The sequence below is a fragment of the Portunus trituberculatus genome, chromosome 3 (genome assembly GCF_017591435.1).
Source record: "Portunus trituberculatus isolate SZX2019 chromosome 3, ASM1759143v1, whole genome shotgun sequence".
Lineage (NCBI taxonomy): Eukaryota > Metazoa > Arthropoda > Malacostraca > Decapoda > Portunidae > Portunus > Portunus trituberculatus.
This window is the reverse complement of record NC_059257.1, coordinates 5,071,870-5,076,869: the sequence shown is the minus strand read 5'-3', so window position 1 is coordinate 5,076,869 and position 5,000 is coordinate 5,071,870. Positions and strand designations below refer to the sequence as shown.

The 5,000-nt window shown below is 30.5% G+C and overlaps 1 protein-coding gene across 1 annotated transcript in view; it reads left to right on the top strand.

Moving 5' to 3' along the window:
• Positions 1-4,748: 4,748 nt before the first annotated feature.
• The window catches only part of LOC123508558 (protein PRQFV-amide-like), a 37,002-nt gene continuing 36,750 nt past the window's right edge, over positions 4,749-5,000 (top strand). The window contains exon 1 of the mRNA XM_045262313.1: positions 4,749-4,898. The gene's annotated coding sequence lies outside the window, so the exon portion shown is untranslated. The remainder of the gene's footprint in view (positions 4,899-5,000) is intronic.

Genomic DNA, 5,000 nt, shown 5'->3' with positions numbered 1-5,000 from the left:
TGTGCTTCATTGTGTTTCTATATTTAAACTCTCTCTCTCTCTCTCTCTCTCTCTCTCTCTCTCTCTCTCTCTCTCTCTCTCTCTCTCTCTCTCTCTCTCTCTCATAATCTCCTAGTCTTTGCTTGATTGTGTGTCTGTCTCTCTATATATCCTTCTGTTTGTCTGCCAGCCTCTCTCTCTCTCCTCTCCCTCTCCTCTCTCTCTCTCTCTCTCTCTCTCTCTCTCTCTCTCTCCCATCCAGTCATCTATACCTGTCACAGAAAACGTAATACAACTCCCCGAACACCATTTTCTTTGGTACAATTTACATAGAATTAAGGACACACTATTTCATTCTTGCCTCGGTGTCAGAAAAAGAGAGAGAGAGAGACGTACTGACAAAAATTAATTACTTGCAATACATATTTTTTCCAGCCTTTAATTCTGAAGGACGAGAGGAACGCTAGTCTTTCATTCACTTGGAAAACACTGGCAAGGAAATTTCAGTTTTTTTTATATTTTTTTTCATTTCTTGGGGAAAAATTGTGCTGTTTCATAAATGTCGTTTTTTTTTCCTTCTTTTTTTTTGTTTATTCGGGAAAAATGTTTGAATTTCTCGTGTTTTGGAAATGTTTTGTTTTTTTCTTTTTCTTTTATTTATTTATTTATTTTTTTGAAAGATACATTTAACTCCTCCTGTGTTTTGTAAATGTCGAGTTTTCTTTTTTTTTTTGGCTTATTGGGGAAAAATGTTTGAATTTGTCGTGTTTTATAAATGTTTTTCTTTTTTCTTTTATTTATTTTCAAAGACACACATTTGACTGCTGTGTTTTTGTTTATTTGGGAAAATATTTGAATTTCTCGTGTTTTAGAAATGTTTAGTTCTTCCTTTTCTTATTTTTCTTTTTTTGTTTTATTTTGAAAGACACATTTGACAGGTGTGTTCTGTAAATGTCGAGTATTTTCCTTCTTGTCTTTGTTTATTTTGGGAAAACATTTGAATTTCTCTCGTTTTAGAAATGTTTAAATTTTTTTCTTTTTCTTTATTTTTGTTAATTTGACTCCTGTTTTGATAAATGTTAAGTTTTTATTTCTTTTCTTTTTGTTTTATTGGGGAAAAACATTTGAATTTCTCGTGTTTTAGAAATGTCGAGTTTTTTTTTTTTTGTTAATTTGGAAATAAAAAAATTGAGCTCGTGTTTTAGAAAGGTTTAGTTTTTTTTTTTTTGTGTGTTTATTTTGAGACACATTTGAATTTATCGTGTTTTGTAAATGTTTTTCTTTTCTTTTTCTTTATTTAGACAAAACAGACAAATGACTTTCTCTTGTTCTGCAAATGTTGAGTTTTTTATTAAGTGATTTTTATGCTTTTGTTGTTCTTTTTGTTGTTTTGTTTGCTTTTGTTTATGTGTGTTTGATTGTTAATTTGTTTTGCTTTATTATTGATTATTGTTTAGGTGTTTGTGTATTCGTCTGTTTGTTGATATGCCTCATTGTTAAGCACATTTCAAATATCTCTCGCAAAAAGAAAAGAAAATGAATGAAAAATAAACAGATATGCAAAAAATAAGGAAAAAATAAATGAATAAATATACACAAAAAAAATAGAAAAACACAAATAAATACCAGTAAATCATAGAAAGAATACATGAAGTCAACTGCACACCAAGTCACTAACGTCAAAATAAAGAAGACATTTTATACAGTCACTGGAAAATATGTACCACTTGCAATAAACACAGAAACAGATAGGAAAATACAAATGAATACCATAGAGAGAACACAGAAATTCCACTACATATAAGGCCAATAAAATAAGAATAAAGGAGACATTTTAAACAGTCACCTTGGAAAATATGTACCACCTTGATAAAAAAGAATTCAGAAATATAGATAAAATAGTAAATACCAGCATATCATACAGAGAATACAGAAAATCCACTACATATAAGGTAAATGAAATAAAAATAAAGATGACATTTTAAACAATCATTCTAAAAAAAAAAAACAAGAAATTCCCTGCAATAAATTAAGACAAAGATATATAAAAAAAATTAATTCAATATATTACAGAGTGAATGCATAGTCTACAGTATATCAAGTCAATGAAATCACTGGAAAATATGTACCACTTGCAATAAACTAAAAAAAAAAGATAGAAAAATACAAATAAATACCAACTTACCATAGAGAATAAAAAAGAGCCATATAAAATCAATAAAGAAAGACACATAAGATTAATCAAGCCAAAATAAAGAACACATTTTAAACAATCACCTTGGAAAATATGTACCGCCTTGCAATAAATTCACAGGTTGTTTGCCGCTTTGCCATAAATCTAAGGTCACAGTTTTCCAGGAATCGTTAAGTCTACGTCTATAAGTCACCGCGTTTCATTAAGAGTGTGGCAGGAAGCTTAGGACATTGTGATAACTCTACGGTGGGTGTCTGTCAGATTTCACTATCGCTGTTATGTATCTCAGTGTAAAGGTTGATGTGTGTGTGTGTGTGTGTGTGTGTGTGTGTGTGTGTGTGTGTGTGTGTGTGTGTGTGTGTGTGTGTGTGTGTGTGTTTATGTGTGTGTGTGTGTGTGTGTGTTGCCTCTCTCTCTCTCTCTCTCTCTCTCTCTCTCTCTCTCTCTCTCTCTCTCTCTCTCTCTCTTGTTAATAAAGGCGTTGACGAAAGCATCCATTCTGAGTTTCATTAGATTTTTTTCTCTCATGTCTTTTAGCTTCAATATTTTAATTTTATCCGTGTCTCAGTTTTGCAGGAAAGAAATGATTAAAATTCCCTGAAAAACTTACGGTGTTTGAGTAATGCAATGTAAAGCAACACTAATGATCGAGAGGGTATGAGCAGTGTTTTAAAATAGTCACGTCACGAAGAAGAGACAAATGAAGGAGAATTAATGTACACTGTTGAAAAATTATAGAAAAATTCGCTCATTGCAAGAATTGATGTGTCTTTCATTCACTTAAATTCACAGACGAAAAAATAATTATAAAAGAAAGATATATAAGAAAAATAATGTTATCGTTCATACACTTATTGTCACAGAGGGAAGAAAAATAATTGAAAACAAAGATATATAAGAAAACAAACACTACATTGTCTTTCATTCACTTAATGTCATAGAGGAAAAAAATAATAAAGAAGAAAGATATATAAAAAAATAATATTATTTTTCTTACACTTAATGTCATACAGGAAAATAAACAAAAAGAAAATTATATAAAAAAAATAATATCTTTCATACACTTAATGTCATTGACGAAAAAATAATCAAAATGAAAAATATATAACAAAAATATTATCTTTCATACACTTATTGTCAGAGTAAAAAAATTAAAATAAAAAAAGAAAGATATATAAAAAATTAATATTATTTTTCATACACTTAATGTCATAGAGGAAAAAACAAGAATAACAGAAAAAAAAAAAATCAATAATGTTTCCATACACTGAACATCAAAAAAGAAAGAATGAATAAATAGATAATAGGTATAAAAAACAATATATTTTTACCACACTTTGTCAAAAAAAAAGAGAAAAACAAAACATTTAATAAGAAAAATGCATAAAAAAATCAATATATCTTTCATACACTTACTGTCACAAAAAAAAAAAAAGAAAGATACAAAACAAATAAATAAATAAATAAATTGATATATCTTCAATACACTTACTGACGGAGGAAGAGATAAATAATAATAAAATAAATAAATAAATAAATGAATATATTCCCATACACTTTATATCAGAGAGGAAAGAAAATAAAAACAGTAAAAATCGATATTATTTTCATACTTTACATAAAAAAAAAGAAAAAGAAAAATGAAAAGAAAAAAAATTTTTCATTCACTTTATGTTACAGAAGAAAAAAATTTAAGGAAAATACAAAAAAAATGGATATATTTTTAATCCACTTAATATCACCAAGGAAAACACAAACATTTAAATAGAAAAGTGTATAAAAAATCAATATATTTTTCATTCACTTAATGTTTCAAAAGAAAAAAAAATAATTGCAAAGAAAAAAAAATAGGTACAAACTCTTTCATACACTTAATGGTATAGAAAAAGATAAGTAGAAAGAAGGAAATAAGAAGGAAGTAGAAAAGTAGAAAATAAGAAGAAAGTAGAAAATAAGAAGAAAAGTAGAAAATAAGAAGAAAATTGAAAAATAGAAAAAAAGAATTAATATCATCTCATCCACAAAATGTAAAAAAAAAAAACAATAAAAAAAAAAAATCACAAACTCAACATCACAAAAACAAGAAAAAAAAAGCAAAAAGAAAAAGAAAAAAAGACGAAAATAAAGTCACATTTAATTTTTACCCTCGAGGAGTGAAAAGCGAGCCAAGCGAGGAAGGAGAGACGGCCATCGAGACCTTTCATTATCATCATTACTATTATTACCATTCCATATTTAAAACCCCGATGTCTTACGTGAGGGGAGGCGTGACTACTGGCAACCCAGAAGCTGCCATTGGGTGTATGTCGCAAAAGACGTCACCGAGTGGGCGACAAAATCACATTTCCAGGTAGAACATCGATTATTAAGCACCATCTTGAAGAAACACGGTCGCCACTACACGGGTTTGACTCAGGATTGCTTAAAATATCACCACAAGAGTTAGGAGGATTCGGTAGCATCGGAAAAAGTGTCGGAAACGGTGTCAAAATATCGAGTGGGTTTCAAGCGACCCGGGAGCTGGAGGTATATAAAGAGCGACTGGCGGCTTTCTCATCACTTACTCGCAGAAGTTTGCAAGAGGCGGACGGTGGCCTCTGTCTCTCTCTATCTCTCTCACACACCTTTTTTGCTCCCACCCCACACCCCTACCCCGCTATCTGTGGGGTGACCCATACACAGGACTAAACACCAACGAGTCAGCTTACTCTACCCCCTCTTCAAGGTGAGTGTGTGTGTGTGTGTGTGTGTGTGTGTGTGTGTGTGTGTGTGTGTGTGTGTGTGTGTGTGTGTGTGTGTGTGTGTGTGTGTGTGTGTGTGTGTGCGT